The sequence below is a fragment of the Peromyscus maniculatus genome, chromosome 2, assembly GCF_049852395.1.
Source record: "Peromyscus maniculatus bairdii isolate BWxNUB_F1_BW_parent chromosome 2, HU_Pman_BW_mat_3.1, whole genome shotgun sequence".
Classification (NCBI taxonomy): Eukaryota; Metazoa; Chordata; class Mammalia; order Rodentia; family Cricetidae; genus Peromyscus; species Peromyscus maniculatus.
This window is the reverse complement of record NC_134853.1, coordinates 3,857,616-3,874,578: the sequence shown is the minus strand read 5'-3', so window position 1 is coordinate 3,874,578 and position 16,963 is coordinate 3,857,616. Positions and strand designations below refer to the sequence as shown.

At 43.4% G+C, this 16,963-nt stretch overlaps 1 long non-coding RNA gene across 1 annotated transcript; it reads left to right on the top strand.

Moving 5' to 3' along the window:
- Positions 1–5,611: 5,611 nt before the first annotated feature.
- Positions 5,612–15,660, top strand: LOC143271628 (uncharacterized). Its single transcript, XR_013048831.1, has 5 exons — positions 5,612–5,742; positions 11,001–11,057; positions 12,045–12,110; positions 14,770–14,998; positions 15,425–15,660. It is a non-coding gene; the product is annotated as an uncharacterized LOC143271628 (long non-coding RNA).
- The last annotated feature ends 1,303 nt before the right edge of the window (positions 15,661–16,963 follow it).

Below are 16,963 nucleotides of genomic sequence, written 5' to 3'. Positions count from 1 at the left end.
TCATGTTCACATCTCTGTGCCCGACTGTGTGACAGGAGCGATTCAGGAGAGAGGCCTTTCTTCTGAACCACGGTTATAGGGAATGCGTGTGACTGACCGACCTCCTCGTGCCTGGTCATGGAAGGTGGAACACGCGGCAGCTTGTCACATCCAGGTTGGAGACAAGCAGAAAGCACAGGCTGGATGCAGCCGGGTTATAACCTTCAAGACCCACACACAACAGCCAGCTGAGCCCTGTGTCCACAAGCTGCTAGAACAGCTCTCCCTGCTGAGAACCTGATATTCAAACACAGGAGCCCGTGTGGGATGGTTCACAGTCCAAAGAGAAGAGCATCTGTGCACGTTTTGTTTTTCACAATGACAGGAGGAATGAAGTAGAAAAGCTCAGCTGTGGAGGTCAAGGAGAGAGGAAAGGGGCATTGCCTGTCCACAGCACTTGGTAATAAAGAATGCCTGTGCATTTTCATGATGCTAAAACAGCCAAAACCAAAACCTAAGCATAGCAATCTGAAGTGAGTGTTGACTTGAACAGTGACTTTCTTATTGGTCATGGATACTTTTTTTTTTAACTGAAAAGAAACTGTAAAAGAGCCAGGTGTAGTGGTACAGGCCTTTAATCCCAGCACTTGGGGAGACAGAGCAGGTGGATCTCTGTGAATTCAAGGCCAGCCTGGTCTATATAGTGAGTTTCAGGACAGCCAGAGCTACACAGAGAAACCCTGTCTCAAAAGACAAAAACAAACAAACAAAACAACAACAACAAAAAAAAAAAAAAACAAGAAAGAAACACTTCTGATTGAAACAGCTAATTTTATTTTATTTTAGATAATTTTGGTTAAAATTGTCTCTTAGTTTAAATTATTCAATTTCTTTTTCTCAAAGGGCCTCATTTTGTAGTCATGAAAAGAACCATTTATTTTCATTTGAAGAGAAAGTATTCAGGCATTAGAGTTCATTCTTTTAGGGGTCAGAGCAGACAATTCAATACATATGTTACTTAATATTTTTTCCCCTTAGACCCCTGTCTCACAGTGCCTTTCTGAGGAAATACTCCCAGACAAAATGGTTCTGCAGTGGCCATATGAATCACTCACCAACTGGTGGATCATATTTGTCATTACGATAAGACTTTGTTGGCTGTATGTAAAACTGTTTTGTTATTCATCTTAACTGGCAAAATTATAAATCAGATTGCTTCTGATAAAAAACTATTAGCTGTTTGGGGAGATGGCTTCATCAAAATGTTTTATTTCTATGTGTTATCCCAGGTTACATTTATCATATTCTTTATTTGAAAAAGTAGATTCAGCTCTAATCTGATAATAATTCATGTTTTTTAAAAATCATTGCTGGAGGATTTCCAACAGGCCTTCCAAACAACAGCCACAGTAGTGGTATAATATTACTGTCTTTTCTCCAAGCTGTACACTTTGGAGTTTTTAGTTTTCATTTGTTCCTGTAACTAAAAAAAATACCAAACAACTAAGGTTCCAATTTTTAAAAAGAATCCAAGAGAACAATTATAAAATTGTATACTCCGGAGAAATGAGTGTGTACTTGTAGAGTGGTAGCTGGTGGTCTTACATGTGACTGTCTTACCCCCCAAATCCTGTGAAATTCTCAAATCCTGTAGATTTGCTTCCTGCAGGCTGAGAGCACCACACAGACCGCAAGGCAGCGCGGCGGGGAATATTCTTGCCTAACTACATAAACCCAGAAGGGCTTCCCTTCCTGTGTTTACACAAGTCTTAATTTCAACTCATCAGAGAAACCAGTTCACTGAAATATATATCAGTCCCTCAAATGCTTCATAATAAATTATGCCAGAACATTTTACAAACTGGAGAATAATCTTGAGTATTATGCTTAGAGATTATGTCAATAGTCATTTCCTGTGCACATGACGTGATTCCCACGCATATCTGCCCCCTGGGGACCAAGTATGTTCTGAAGATGAACCATACCCACCTCCCTCCGTGTGTATGGCCATTGGAAACAGGGGCCATTTCAAACAATGAAAGTTGATTTCAAACATTTTAATTTTCAAATAAATGCTGAAATCACTTGGTTTAATTTTTAAAGTATACTCTACTATAAACATCTCAGTTCTTTATGTAGATGAGTAGATGACAGATCATGTGGAACAAAAAAAAATTAATGAAGTTAAAATTTTAAAACTGGTCAAGACTGTTTCCAGTCTGCACATCTGTACCTTCGCGGCTGCAAACCCGTGTCCTGGAGTCATGTGACACCATATAACAGCTAAGTGAACATCGAGAGACATCAACAGGGACAGGAGTGTCAAGGGAAGGTAAAAGGTGGGGAGCCCTTGCAGATCCTCCTTTTAGAGAGAGGAGGCCAGTCAGGCTACAGATGTGATTGCATTTGGGGGATGGGGGAGAAACACATGAGAAGCTGCCTTGAAGAGGCAGACCAAAATAAGAGTCTAACGGTGATTGTTCTGGGCCACGCCTGACCTGAGAGACCCAGAAAGCAGCAGCGTCCAGACACATGGTCCTCTCCATCTATCCAGAGTCTAGAGTGAGGATGGTAGTGGACATCTTAACACACATACACTTGCCTCAGTAAGCAATGGTCTTTCCTCTCCCCTTACCTCCCCAGACCTGTAGCCATGAGGGATGCACACCTTGCTTAGGATAGGGTCCTTTCTTCCTCCTGCAGCAATGGATGGTCCCCTTCAGTGTCTGGAACCATCACTCAGGATCCCTGAAGAAGGGAAAGAGAGGAAAGATAAAAAGGATTCTAGAAAAGGACGTAGATCCTACTTCATAGGTAAGTTGAAGAACATCTGTGAGTGAGTGGATACCTTTGAGGCAGACAGCAGTTTGCTGTGGAGGGGGGTGCTTAATTTAATTACCTTATTTCTAAATACTTAATTAACTCACCTTCCTCTTAATTGAAGGCCTCTAAGGGCAAATTCCTTCTAGAATATAAAGTCATGGCACACCTGGAAAATGCAAACTTCAAGCCAGGCATGGTGGCCCATGCATTTGATCCCAGCACTTGAGAGGCAGAAGCAGGTGAATCTCTCATAGCCAGTCTGGTCTGCAAAACAAGTGTTGTGTGATATTTTGATTGTGTTCTGAAAAATAGAGCTTGTGTGGAGTCAGAGGGTGGAACTAACCACTAGCTGACCAAAATGAACCACAGAGTTTTAGAGGACTGTAGACAGGAGACAGGAAGTAGTAAGGCAGGGTTGAGAGGATCTCTGCCTTTTTGGAGGAAGGAACAAAAGAGGTAGGAGGTGACTAGTGGCTGCTCCCCTGCTTCTCTGATCTTTTAAGCTCTTACCCCAACATCTGACTCCCAATTTTTTATTGATAAAGAATAATTAGTTAAGGCTTAATCTGGCACCCAACATGGGCCTCGAACCCACAATCCTGAGATTAAGAGTCTTATGCAGAGGAATTGGGGACCAGAGTTGGCCTGACCAGACGGTACCCAGGTTTCAGATACTTAAGAACACACATGGGGGCCTTGTCTAGCAAGTGCAAGCTGCTGAAGGTCAGAATCCCAAGACCTAGGAGGCAGCAGAATCGAGTGTAGCTAGAGTTATCTCCAGTCCTGTCCGGCCCGCAGCTGCTCAGACCCAAATAAACACACAGATACTTATATTATTTAAACTGTTTGGTCTAATGGCTTAGGCTTCTTGCTAGCTAGATCTTACACTTAAATTAACCCATAATCCTTATTTCTGTTTAGCCATAAGGCTTGGTACCTTTTCCCAGCTCTGCCTTCACATCTTGCTTCCTCTGTGCCTGGCTGGCAACTCCTGACTCAGCCTTCCTGTCCCCAGAATTCTCTCTTTGTCCCGCCTATACTTCCTGCCTGGCTACTGGCCAATCAGTACTTTATTTATTAACCAATCAGAGCACATTCGCAGCATACAGAGTGATGTCCACAGTAGTTGAGGCCCTGAGAAGAGGAGTGTCTTAGTTTGGGTTTCTATTGCTGTGAAGAGACACCATGATCACAGCAAGTCTTACAAAGGAAAACATTTAATTGGGGTGGCTTACAGGTCAGAGGTTTAGTTCACTATCATCATGGCAGGACATGGTGGCATGCAGGCAGACATGGTGCTGGAGAAGGAGCTGAGAGTTCTACATCTTGATCTGCAGGCAGCAGGAAGTGAACTATGTACCACACTGAGCATAGCTTGAGCAAAGGAGACCTCAAAGCCCACCCCCACAGTGACACAGCAAAACCACACCTCTTAATAGTGCCATTCCCTTTGGGGCCATCTTCTTTCAAACCACCACATTCCACTGCCTGGCCCCCAAAGGCTTGTAGCCATATCATAATGCAAAAAATGCATCCAGTCCAACTTCAAAAGTCCCTGTACTCAATAACAGACTCAAACTCATTTAAAAGTCTAAAGTTCAAAGTATCTTATGAGATTATTCAACCTCTTAACGGCAATCCTCCGTAAAATCAAAATCAAAAAGCAGATCTAGATTCTACCAACTCCATAGCTAAAGATGCCATCAGACAGTCTGTGAGGCCCAAAGCCAATACTCTGCCTGATGTGCTGGAATCAGCTTGTTGATGTTTCCACCCAAGTATTTAAGAAGTGTGTTGTTGATATGTTCGTTTGTTCCATTACTATAAAAACTTCATGAACTGTTGCCATCTTGATTGGGGTGACCTGGATCTGTGTTCCTGAGCCACGGTCACTCACATGTGCCTCCAGGCTAAACTGCCTCTTATTCTTTTTGAGGTAATGACATCTTATATTTGATTTTGTGTTGTTCTGGAATCCCCAGCCCTGAAGAGGAAACCCAAACAAGTCGCTTCTGATGTTTGTCCGTGTTAAATACAGTGAAATGAAAATGGAAGCTGCCACACTTGTTTCCTCTCAGCCAGCTTTCTTTCTTGGAAGTAGCCACTTTATTATATAATATATAAATTCTTTGAGATTTTCATGGAACCTCTTTTGATCATATTCACCCATCCTTTCCCCAATTCTTTCCAGATCCACTTCCTCTTCCCTACCCACCCAATTTCATGTTTCCACTCCCACCCCCCAAAACAAAGTCAATTTTTACTGCCCAGATATTCTTGAATGTGTGGCCTTCCGGCATTGCTGATGGATTTATCAGAGCTTCACTCTCAGAGGGGGCTGCCTTTCCCTCTCCCGGCAACCAACAATTGCCAAGAGTTCCTCAGCTCCGGGTGAGACTTCGTCTCAACTATCTTTCTGCTTCCCCTTTCTTTTCCGTCCCCGGACAGTTTTAGGGGCAAGTCCAGCACCAAGGACATGGGAGGGACACAGGCCCCTGTGGTTGTCTGTCTTCTGGGTCTGTACTGGGCTCGGCCTGTAACCAGCTGCTCCCTAAGTTGTACTGGCACTAACTGCTGAGAGCCCTTGTTCTGTTTACAACCTCCTTGTGGTGGTTTGAAGGAAAATGACTCTCAAACGGAGTGAGTGGCACTGTTATAGAAGTGAGCAGCAAAGGGGTGAGAATTCAGACTTGAGAGTCTGATGCCGGGAGGCTCATTGTCTGTTTCTGACATGAGAACATTTCTAGGCAAATCATTCCAATTTCAGGTTCCCAGGCGACAGTCATTCCGATTCCAGATGCACAGTAAAGCTCAAGGTGTGACTACATGGAAACTCCTCTGCAAAGTGCCTGTGACCATGAGGCTGGGTTCTATAGGTAAAAAGCCTAGAATCTGGTGTGGTCTCTGACTGAGCCAGCATAGAGGTTGGCAGGCCGTAAAGTACGTGTGCCATCTTCCCTAAGGATGGGTTCTGTTATTTGGGATCTAAAGATAAAGGTCTAGGGAGGGAAGAGCCTGGGATAGACATTCTGGGGCTTTAGATGAGGTCTGCCTCCCCCCAGAGCAGAAAGGTCACCAGGTTAACAATATCCACTCCCAGCACTCTAATCAGAAAACAGGTAATTCTTCCTTTGAGGAGAGGCCCTCTGTGAGAGGCTCTGAGGGCACAAGGACCTTTGTGTCTCCAACAGCCATGCACACACGTAAAGAGAACCACGAGACATCATGTGAAGAAGAGATGTGTGGTTCTAACTCAAAAATAGATTCCCCACATCAAAGCCCTAAGCTGAGCACTACTGTGGAACGCACCCAGTGTATGGGAGGCTGAAGTAGGAGGACCGCTTGAGCCCAGAGGGTCAAGGCCAGGCCGAGTAAGCAGTCAGAGCTATCTCTAAAACAAACAAACAAACAAACAAACAAACAAACAAAAGGAACAAAGAAGATCAAAATCCAAAGAGCTGGAAGGAGACCAGAAAAAGTAACAAATGAGTTGTTTCCTTTATATAAATCAATTCTAATATTCAAAAAGAAAATGATTGAGTAGAAAAATTTCACAATGGTATGAAGAAGCCATTCATAGAAAGCAGACAGCTAATATTTTTGTGAAAAGTTACATAAAAGCACTTAAAATGAAGAAATAAAAGTGTAAAAGACAGCCGGGCAGTGATGGCGCATGCCTTTGATCCCAGCACTTGGGAGGCAGAGGTAGGTGGATCTCTGAGTTCAAGGCTAGCCTGGTCTACAGGGTGAGTTCCAGGACAGCCAGGGCTACACAGAGAATCCCTGGTTGGGGGAGGGCAGGCAGCAGGACCCAGGCTGACCAACTCAACTACTAGTCAGGCCCAGATCTAGTGCTTTGAATTGGTCTACCCCACCACCTACTCCATCTGTGAGCTGCGGAGTGTGTGAAGGAGCTGGTCCTGCAGAACCGGAGCCACAGGATGTCCATGATTCCATGCAACAGCAGGATGTCAGGATTCCCGAGAGAGTCTTGATGATGGTCCAGTAGTGATGCTGTGTCAGAACCAGAAACCTTGAACTAAAACAACAACTTGTTGTTGCATGTAAAGCTGTTTGTGGAAAACACACACACACTGTGTGACACACTGCAGCTACCAATGCCACTATGACGAATGAATATGTGAAGGAGAGATGGGAAAGATAGAATGGAGCGATGTATGCACGGTGGAGATAGTCAGAACTAGAAACAACCAGCTGCGCCAGGGGTGAGAGAAGGCTGCAGCTGATGGAGGAACAGATCGTTGTCTAGTAGGGTGAGCAGGGTGGTGTGCAGCAGCCTGGAACTCATGCAGACTCAGACCCATTTACTGGGTTAGCCTCCTTGAAAAGCCTGCGTGGTCTGTATTCCCCCTGAGGCCATGCTGGGATGCCGGAGACCTTGTGGATGCTCGTGGTCCTTAATGTTGCCAGAAACCATGTGGAAGTCCAAGAACAGTGCTCCTGCTGACTGTAAAAGGCAAGGAAGCTACTTTTGCTGTGGTATTGATGATTGTAGACCCACAGTTGAGAAAGAGGGACATGGAAGGCTTCTGTGACACCCCCGACCTCACCTCAACCCCCCCCACACACACACACACAAGAAACAGCCTAAAAAGGAAGCCATCAAAGAGAACTCTTAAAAATTGTGATAAGGATGCTGAAGTGTAGCTCTCCACAATTTGATGGCGTCTGTTGGGGGTGCTGGAGAAGGACTCAGTTTGCTTTAAGGGCCTGGCCAATGGGAGTTTGACCATACTCTAGTGAGTATATAGACTACACAAAATGGACTTTTTTTCCTTCCTTTCTTTTGTCTTTTGTGTGTGTGTTGGGGGGGGGGGGGGTGAAGGGGAGGTCACAGGGGGTGGGAGGGTGGATATGGGAGGACTGGGACATGAGTGTGATCCAGATGCATGATGTGAAATTCCCAGATAATCAATAAAAATATTATATTGGAAAAAATGTAAAAGACGACAAAGCTGAGGGTGGGCAAGCAGGCTTATAACCCAGCCTGTGAGGTGGAAGCAGAAGGGTCAAGAGTTCAAGGACAACCTAGGATCCATAGTGAGACTTTCTCTATCTAAAACCCCACTTCCAAAAGTAACAACAGTGAAAAAAAGCAACAGTCTGATGTGTTTTGCCAACCAGAACAGTGCAAATCCATTAGCCATGAGTGGAAAGATGAGGACTGTGGGGTGGCCGGAATATGAGTTCAACAGTGACTCTCAATATGTAAAGTGAATCCATGCTGACTCTGCAATTCTGTGTTTAAAATTCCCTACAGAATTACTCACGTTCATCAATAGATGTAAGAATAAGAATTGTAGATACACTTACCTCGTACTTTATAATGTATAGTCGCAACAGTTTCCCTGGGTTTCAGTATTAGCTGTCTCCAAGGACTTTATGGGAAACACACACATACAGCTGGAGATGTGACCAACCTGTTTAAACCCCCTCAGCTTACTCCATCAGCCGAGGTGAGGAACAAAGCCCTCAGACCCTTGAACTCACAGCCTGTGTGACGTCCCTGCCCTCATTCTCAACTGCCAATTTTATACCTTGACTGAGTTATTGTGTGCGTACACACACACACACACACACACACACACACACACACACACACACACAAATAGTTACTGTTCAGTGTGTTTCTTCATCAACCATTGGCTGGTCTACAATTTTTTTAATAGTATGGCAGTTATTGTTCATTGTTGTAGGCTAAGAATTCTTTGAGCTGCTAATGAGAAAGATCCAGAAGGACTTCATCTCCTCACATGTTAATTCCTAATACTTTGAAAGGAAGTGTGAGGGGGACTGGGCGGCCCCTTCATAGACGATTTCATTGAGTCTTCACAAAGGCCCTAGGAGTAGTGTCCTGTCATTCTCAGCTTGGAAATCGGAGTCTTGAAAGAGGCAGTAAAAGAGCTGGGTGCTGGTGGTGCACGACTTTAATCCCAGCACTCTGGAGGCAGAGGCATGTGGATCTCTATGATTTCAAGTCCTGTCTGGTCTGTATAGTGAGTTACAGACCAGTCAAGGCTACATGACGAGACACTGTCTCAAACAAAACAAAACAACAAGAATTAGATTGGAAGGCTGTCAGAAACCCTTTGGAGTAACGGAGAGGTGCTGGCGGCCAGGGAGATGTCTGGATGCTGAGAGAAGAGCATAGGTTTCCAAATAACTCAAGACTCTCCAAATACCCTGAAAAAACAACAGAGATTAGGAAAGGCCATTTACAAAGCCTCTAATTGTTCATTGATGATTACTATTCAGAGTAAAGAATATAAAGAAATCCCACAAACCAATTTTTTTTTTAAGATTTATTATGTATAGAGCATGTATGACTGCAGGCCAGAAGAGGGCACCAGATCTCATTACAGATAAGGCTGTGAGCCACCATGTGATTGTTGGGAATTGAACTCAGGACCTCTAGAAGAGCAGTCAGTGCTCTTAACCTCTGAGACATCTCTCCAGGCCCCCCACAAACCAATTTTGAAAAATAAAAAACTCTAAGAAACATTGGGCAAAATTCATGAAGGCTGTGATTTATAAAAAGGAAAACCAGATGATTCAAAACATGAGAAAATGTTATTAAAAACACAACAAAACAAAAGCTTATGTGCAGTTATCTTTCAACTTCATAGTCAATGCAAATCAACATGGCAGCAGGCACAGCTTTAGATTGACGGACTTGCTGGCCTGAGACCTGAAGGGAGTGAGTCAGAAGCAATCTATGCTGTAGAGCTGGGACCAATCAGCGTTGCCGCTGGTTTATTCTGGGCCAATCAGCGTTGCCGCTGGTTTATTTTGGGCCAATCAGCGTTGCCGCTGGTTTATTTTGGGCCAATCAGTGTTGCCGCTGGTTTATTTTGGGCCAAGCAGTGTAGCTGTTGGTTTATTTTATTATTCGCAATGCTGGTGATCAAAGCCAGGGCTCAAACACACTCGGTCCTCGATGGCTGAGCCACATCCCAGCTTTTGCTGTTGTTCTAGAAGCAAATTTTATGCCGAAGATATTTTAAGAAGATGGGTCAGTGTGCCAGGTGACTTAGACTGGGTGAAGGGAGGCAGGGCGCCACCAATCGGAGTGTACGCTGACCCTCGTGACCGTCGCGTCTGCCAGGTCCTGGGACTTACATTTTGTCTCACTTAGTTGTCTTAATATTCTGAGGAAAAGGGAACCAACTTAGATCATGTTCTAATAAGTCCAATACAAGAAAAGAACCAGAAGAATTTGGTGGCCGGATTGAACAGGAATTGACAGAGAAATGTTGAAGTACATCTGTCATCGAGAAAGCAAAAGGAACCTACACTGTTTAAACCGAGAGCCGCAAGATTCATAAATCATTCTGTACGGATGCCTCGGGAAACAGAAGACACTTGCTTGTCTTCTTTTTACATTTTTAGAAATTATTAGTATTAGTGTGTGTGTACACATGTGTGCACGCCTTGGTGTGTGTGTGGAGGTTAGAGGACAATTTGAAGGAGTCGGTAGTTCTCTTTTTCCACCTTTCCGTGGACTCCGGGGCTTGAACTCAGGTCGCCGGGCTTGCAGGACAAGCACCGTTACCAGGCACTCGCCTCTTACTGCCTGAGCAATCTCAGTGGCTTTTGTTTGCTTTTCCTGCGAAGGGCGCGTGCTCATTTGCATTTGTGCCCTGTGTGGTTGTGTGGTTGACGAGGAGATGGGCAGGGTGTGTCTGCATATTCCTTGCCAGTGAACCAGGTTTTCCAAGTTCTTGGGAGAGGGTGCTCACAAAGTATGACACCCTCTGGGAGGCAGACGCAAAGGTCTCTGACACACATGCGTAATATACGGCAACAAGTGTGTAGACATACACACCGAGGATATTTCGGTTCACTTTCTGTGGAGCTGTAATTGCAGTCTTATGCCCCCCAGTTAACTGTTCCTTTCCGTTAACATATGCCTTGTCAATCATCCTGCCTTCCCTTAGAGACTTCTGAGAACAGCCAGCGTATTGTCCTTTAAAAGGGAAGCTGGCAAAATTTGAGAAAAGAGTCATTAATTCCTTATTGTAACTCACTGGAGGTTTAATGGGATGTTAATTGCAGGACATAATTTATATCGGGCTATGATTGAGGTATAAATAACCTTAATTTAACCTTAGTTTAAAATTTTCAGTTACTTACATTCTTGACTATGTAATCATTCTTGAATAATTTTTTTTTAAAAGCAGTAAGAAAAGCTGTGTTATTTCACAGAACAGGAGGCCGACGCCGGTGGCTCTGAGGTTAGTGAACCCTGGCTCATCCAGTGACTTAGCAGGTCTCTAGGATGCGCTGCTCTGCTCATTTCCCTGACACAGGCAGTAACTCCAGGCATCCCTTGAGAACAGGCAGGGGAAGAGGAGCCTCTTCCTCCCGAATGTGCCTCTTCACCAAAAAGAAAATGTTCCCTGAAGTCCCCTAGGAACTTCCCCTCACGTCCCTTTAGCTAGCTGGACCAATTTTAAAACATCCCCTTCTGCGGAGACTTTCTCACGGTGGGATTTAAGTAGTTGTTTTCAAAGCTTATTAACATGAACCTTCAGTTAAAGCGAGAAGGAAAATTCTTGTGTTTCACATTGACAATCAAACCACACGGCTGTTTTAGATCCAGGCAGAAATCATAAGTAATTTAGGTAATTTTCAGCAAAATTATCTCAGTAAAGTTCATGGGCTTTAAGTATTTGAGCATCAGATTTCATCCAGATCAATGCCCTATTTTCTGACAATTTAATGTGTTTTTTTCCACAGATTTGGAATTATAAATTGAACAAAATATATAAATGCTATGATTATCTCAATGTCAATATTATGATTAAAAATAATCTTGCTGGAGGGTGAAAGAATTTTATATAGGAAAGTCGTGCGTTTCTGACTCCGGTCATTTATATTTCTCCCGCATTAACTCTGTTTTGACATGCTTACTACTGAGCAGGAGAGAGTACACGGATGTGGTTATTACATCTAGCTCCCACCAGTGCCCACCAGTGTTCTGTTAGAAGACCTAGGGGGTCTTCAAGTCACTCACTACTATGAGCAAGGGCTGATGGCCAAGGGATTAATTTACTAATGGGAGTTACAAGTGGAAGTATTGATTACAGATTCTGGCCACCTGGAGAAAAATAACAAAAATGTATTTCTAGAACTAATAACTTTTTTTTTTTTTTGGCACAGGGTCTATATATTTAGTCCTGTAACTTACTGTGTAAATCTGGCTATTCTTTAACCCACAGAGATTCAGCCATCTCTGCCTCCAGAGTTCGGGGATTAAAGCATGTACCACTACACCCAACAAAATAGTAAGCTTTTAAAAGTAATTCTGGTTTCCATTATCAATGGATAGTTGTTTTTTAGTTCTATTATATTTAAATCATGAAGTCCCCCCCACCCCCAGGTATATTTGCAGATGGCAGCAATTCATCAGTTTAGGGGCTAGCAACCCCCACAGATCTGCATACTGCTGGAGAATCCCGATCCTTTTCACAGTTTAAATTACTGTGCTTAAAAGATCTATAAAACAAAAACACCTCTAACCTGTGAGCCCCACTTGCCTAAGGACGGATAACTTCCTGGAATGCTGGGGGCCATTGTTCATGTGAGATAACAAGCCATGTGTTTTCACTTCTGTAAACAAGGCTGGTTGCTGCATCTGTACAGGATATAGGCAAGAGGTACCTAGGCAGGAAGTATGTCAGGACTCGAGCTTGCCCCTCATTGGACAAAGGTGGAAAGTACATAGGTTTTACCTTTATAAGCCCCTGATTAATGTAATTTTGGACCATACTCTGGGAATCCTGAGCCTAAGGTATGGATCTGGCCAATATCCTCGGTCCTGGCCAGTACTTAACAAAGCTTGCTTCAAATTTGGCTTAAAAATTGTGGTAGTGGTCTTATTTTTGTGCAGTGGGATTAACCGAGGGTATAGCAAGATGGGGAGAGTTTTTCTATAGGTCTCAGATACTATTTGACGACATGCTTAGCTTTTGGGTTAGTGTAAGCCAGCGGTCTGCTAAGGTAATAGATTCCAAAAGGTTTTTTATCTATTACTTACAAAATGTTAGTTCAGACAGAGAGCTGTGCAAAGAATGGTTGTTTTGGAGGGTTAGAGAGAGTGCACAACAGAGTAATTAACCTCTAGACCTGCAACGTTCTGGTCTCCCCACGGCACTGAAATTCTAATCAGCCACCACCTATACACATAGCTTCTTTCAGGAGTTCCCCATTCAAATATTGTATTGAGTCTAAAAGTAACACATTTTAAAACAGACTTTTGATGTGCTTTGAGTCAATTTTGGTTTGTGATATAAGGACCCAACTGCGTTTTTGTTCTGTTCTGTTTTTGTGTATGCCTGCCTATCCAGTTTTCCCAGCGCCATGAACTGGAAAGTCTGTCCTTTCCCCCACTGAATGTTTTTGGCCCCCTTACCAAAAATTAGTGATATATGTGGTGGGTATTTTAAAATACCATGAGACGTTGTTGACATTAGTAATTTTATTAGTTATTTTTCTCATTGCTTCATAGAAATGACTTAAGGGAAGAAGGATGCATGTGAACGCATGGCTTAAGAAGGGGGGTACTGTCACTGGGCAGTGGTGGCACACGCCTTTAATCCCAGCACTCGGGAGGCAGAGGCAGGCGGATCTCTGTGAGTTCAAGGCCAGCCTGGGCTACAGAGTGAGTTCCAGGAAAGGCACAAAGCTACACAGAGAAACCCTGTCTCGAAAAACCAAAAAAAAAAAAAAGAAGGGGTGCTGTCCATCCTGGTGGGAAGGTGTGGTACAGGGATCATGAGGCAGCTGTTCCAGCTGTTCCTACTGCAGCTGTGGGCAGCAGCTGGAGATGAACGCTGGTGCCCAGCTGGGTTCTTCCTCTTCCTCTTTTGTTCAGCCTGGAACCCGAGCCCAAGGGATGGCACTATCTATACATGTCCAGTGGGGCTTCTCTCCTCTTGGGAAACTCCCTTGGGGACACCCCCAGATGTCTCCCTTGGAGACACCCCCAGATGTGTCTCCTAGGTGACTCTAAATCCAGTCAAGTTGACAATAAAGGTGAACTATCACATAGTCAAGGACCTTAGACAACCCGGAGTCTCTGTGGACTTCCCTCAGCCCCTCTGGCAATAGCAAACTGAAAGATGGAGGCTAAGTTATTTGTTTATTAGTTTTTTGAGGCAGGCTCGTCTACTGTGTAGCACCAGTCATCCTGGAACTCACTATGTAGACCAGGATGAACTCAAACTCACAGAGATCCACCTGACTCTGGGCTTCTGGGTGCTGGGATTAAGAGAAAAAGGAATTTAAATCTCAAAACTCCCTTTATCAGGAATGAAAACTATGTTTTACACAGGAAAAGGAAACTCAGAAATGAACTCAATGAATAAGTCTCCAGCAGAGAGAAAGAAGACATACGAAGGGTCTTTAGAAAATGAAAGAAAGAATTCCCCTATTAAATTCTTACTCCATGAGCATAGCAGCTATTGAGACAGTCAGGAAATGAAGATGGACCTGACTTTGCATTATTATATTCTATATTTTATCTTAATAAGTAATCCCTTATAATAGCTAATTCCTTATATGTAATGTTTTTATTTCAATTACTTTCTATTTTGTAATGAACTCCAGCCTAGTGATATCATGAGTTGTTCAGAGAGCTTGAGAGGGAAGGAAAAGAGGATGTCTGAGGAGAAAGAGAAGGACTCACATAGCCTAGGAGAGAGAGGAAGAGAGATAGATAGATAGATAGATAGATAGACAGACAGACAGATAGGGAATACGTTTATCAAGAGGGAGCAGGATTTCCAATCCATTGCATGAATGTATGATAATTTAACCAGATGATTTGAACACACACGCACACACACACACACACACACACACACACACACGTTGGACATCTACACTTCTAATCTTTCAACCTACATTTTGCAGTAAATGTATCTTTCTTTCTTCTTTGCTAAGGATGAACTCCATTACTGATGCAGTCTCTGGCTCTGATCTATTTGTTTGGTTATTTTGACGCCTGAATCCCTGGAAAGACCATCAAAAACCACCTGTTAGTAAAGCAAATGCTAATGTATTTCTTGCTATAAAAATTGTAAAGGGAGAAAAGGATCAAGGAGAATGAGAAGACTACAGCCTTGGGAGAGCCTTAAGTAGAGACCTGAAGGAGGAAAGCAAAGGCAGGCTGGTAAGTCTCAAACACTAGGACAAAGGGCTAAGAGGCCGACTTAACATATCAAAATGGACCTTCCCACCAGGTTATCCCAGCATTCCTCAGTCCCTACCTATTACAGGGTATGGCTGGCATTCCCTGCCCTCTACCCCAGAACTCTCCAGCCCAGAGGACTGGGCTATCCTTCCCCCAGAGGCTCTTCCCTATATAATCCAGGCATTTTGATTACCCACCCCTTTTTACCTTTTGCCCTCTTGGTTGCTCCACGTGGTTCCCCTCTCCCCTCTCCTCATGTGATTGGGTCTTGTCCACTCTGGACTCTCCTAGATATCTCTGCCTCTATCTACAATACAATCTCCCTTTTATCTACAATCAACTTCCTCCTCCACCATACCTAGGAGCAGTCATGTCCTTTCCTTTTTATTTCTTTTTCATTCACAGGGTATCTCTGAGGCTCAAGGAGTATAGGTAAGATGAGTCTTTCACTATTGAATGGACTGTCTTCACCAGATGTATAATGACTACGACAAAATACCTGATAAAGCCATGGACCACCAGTAACTCCAGCTCACGGCATCAGACGCCCTCTTCTGGCCTCTGGCACTCATGTGCACACACATGTACATATACACAAAAATAAATAATAAATAATAAAATAAATGTCTTCTTAATACAAAGAGACTTGTTAAGAGAATGAAAAGATACAGACTGTAAGAATATATTTGTGGCCGGGCGGTGGTGGCGCACGCCTTTAATCCCAGCACTCGGGAGGCAGGGGTAGGCGGATCTCTGTGAGTTCGAGGCCAGCCTGGTCTCCAAAACAAGTTCCAGGAAAGGTGCAAAGCTACACAGAGAAACCCTGTCTCAAAAAACAAAAAAGAAGAATACATTTGTAAATCCTATATGGTAAGAAATTATATTAAAATATGTATCAGGCATTCTTGGAGCACCAACCCTCAAATCATGACTCTGAGACTTATTAATTACAAATGTTTGTTCTTAGCTTAGACTTTGTTCTAGCTAGCTTTTTTTCTTTAACTTAAATTAACCCATTTCTATTCATCTATGTGCTACCCCAAGGCTCATTTACCTCATCGATATACTGTCCATACTGTTTTCCTGCTTCCTCCATGTATGTCTGTCTGGCTCCCCTTTTATCTCTTCCTGCTATCCCTGCTTTTCCCTCTTCTGAGTAGCTATTGGCTGTTCAGCTTTATATTAGACCAGTCAGGTACCTTAGGCAGGCAAGATGAAACAACAACACATCTTAACATAGTTAAACAAATGCAGCCTAAACAAAAGCAACACATCTTTACATGGTTAAAGAAATGCAGCATAAGTAAATGCAACACAGCTTTACCTAGTTAAACAAATATTCTATTCCACAACAAAAATATATAAAGAATTCTTGAGGGGCTGGTGGGAGGAAAGGGAAAGAAAGAAGTGTTGTAATTATATTTTAATTAAAAATCTATTTTAAGAAAAGAATTCTTGCGGGGCAGTGGTGTCACATGCCTTTATTCCAGCACTCAGGAGGCAGAGGGAGGTGTAGAGGTGGAGTTTTTCATTGGGACGGAATGCTCCCAAAGAACCACACAGAGAGTTGTTATTAATTATAAATGCTCAGCCAATAGCTTAGGCTTGTTACTAACTGGGTCTTATATCTCAAATTAACCCATAATTCTTATCTATGCTCTACCATGTGGTGGTACCTTTGTTCAGTATCTCATGTTCATGTCCTGCTTCCTCTGCATCTGGCTGGTGACTCCTTATCTCTGCCCTTCTTCCCAGTATCCTCTCTGCCTTGAAAATCCTGCCTAGCTATTGGCCAGTCAGCTCTTTATTAACAATGAGAGCAACACATCTTCACAGTGTACAAAAGGATTATTCCACAGCACACTTCCTCCAAAAAGGCCACCCCTCCTAACAGTGCCACTCCCTATGGGCCTATGGGGGCCATTCTTATTCAAACCACCATAT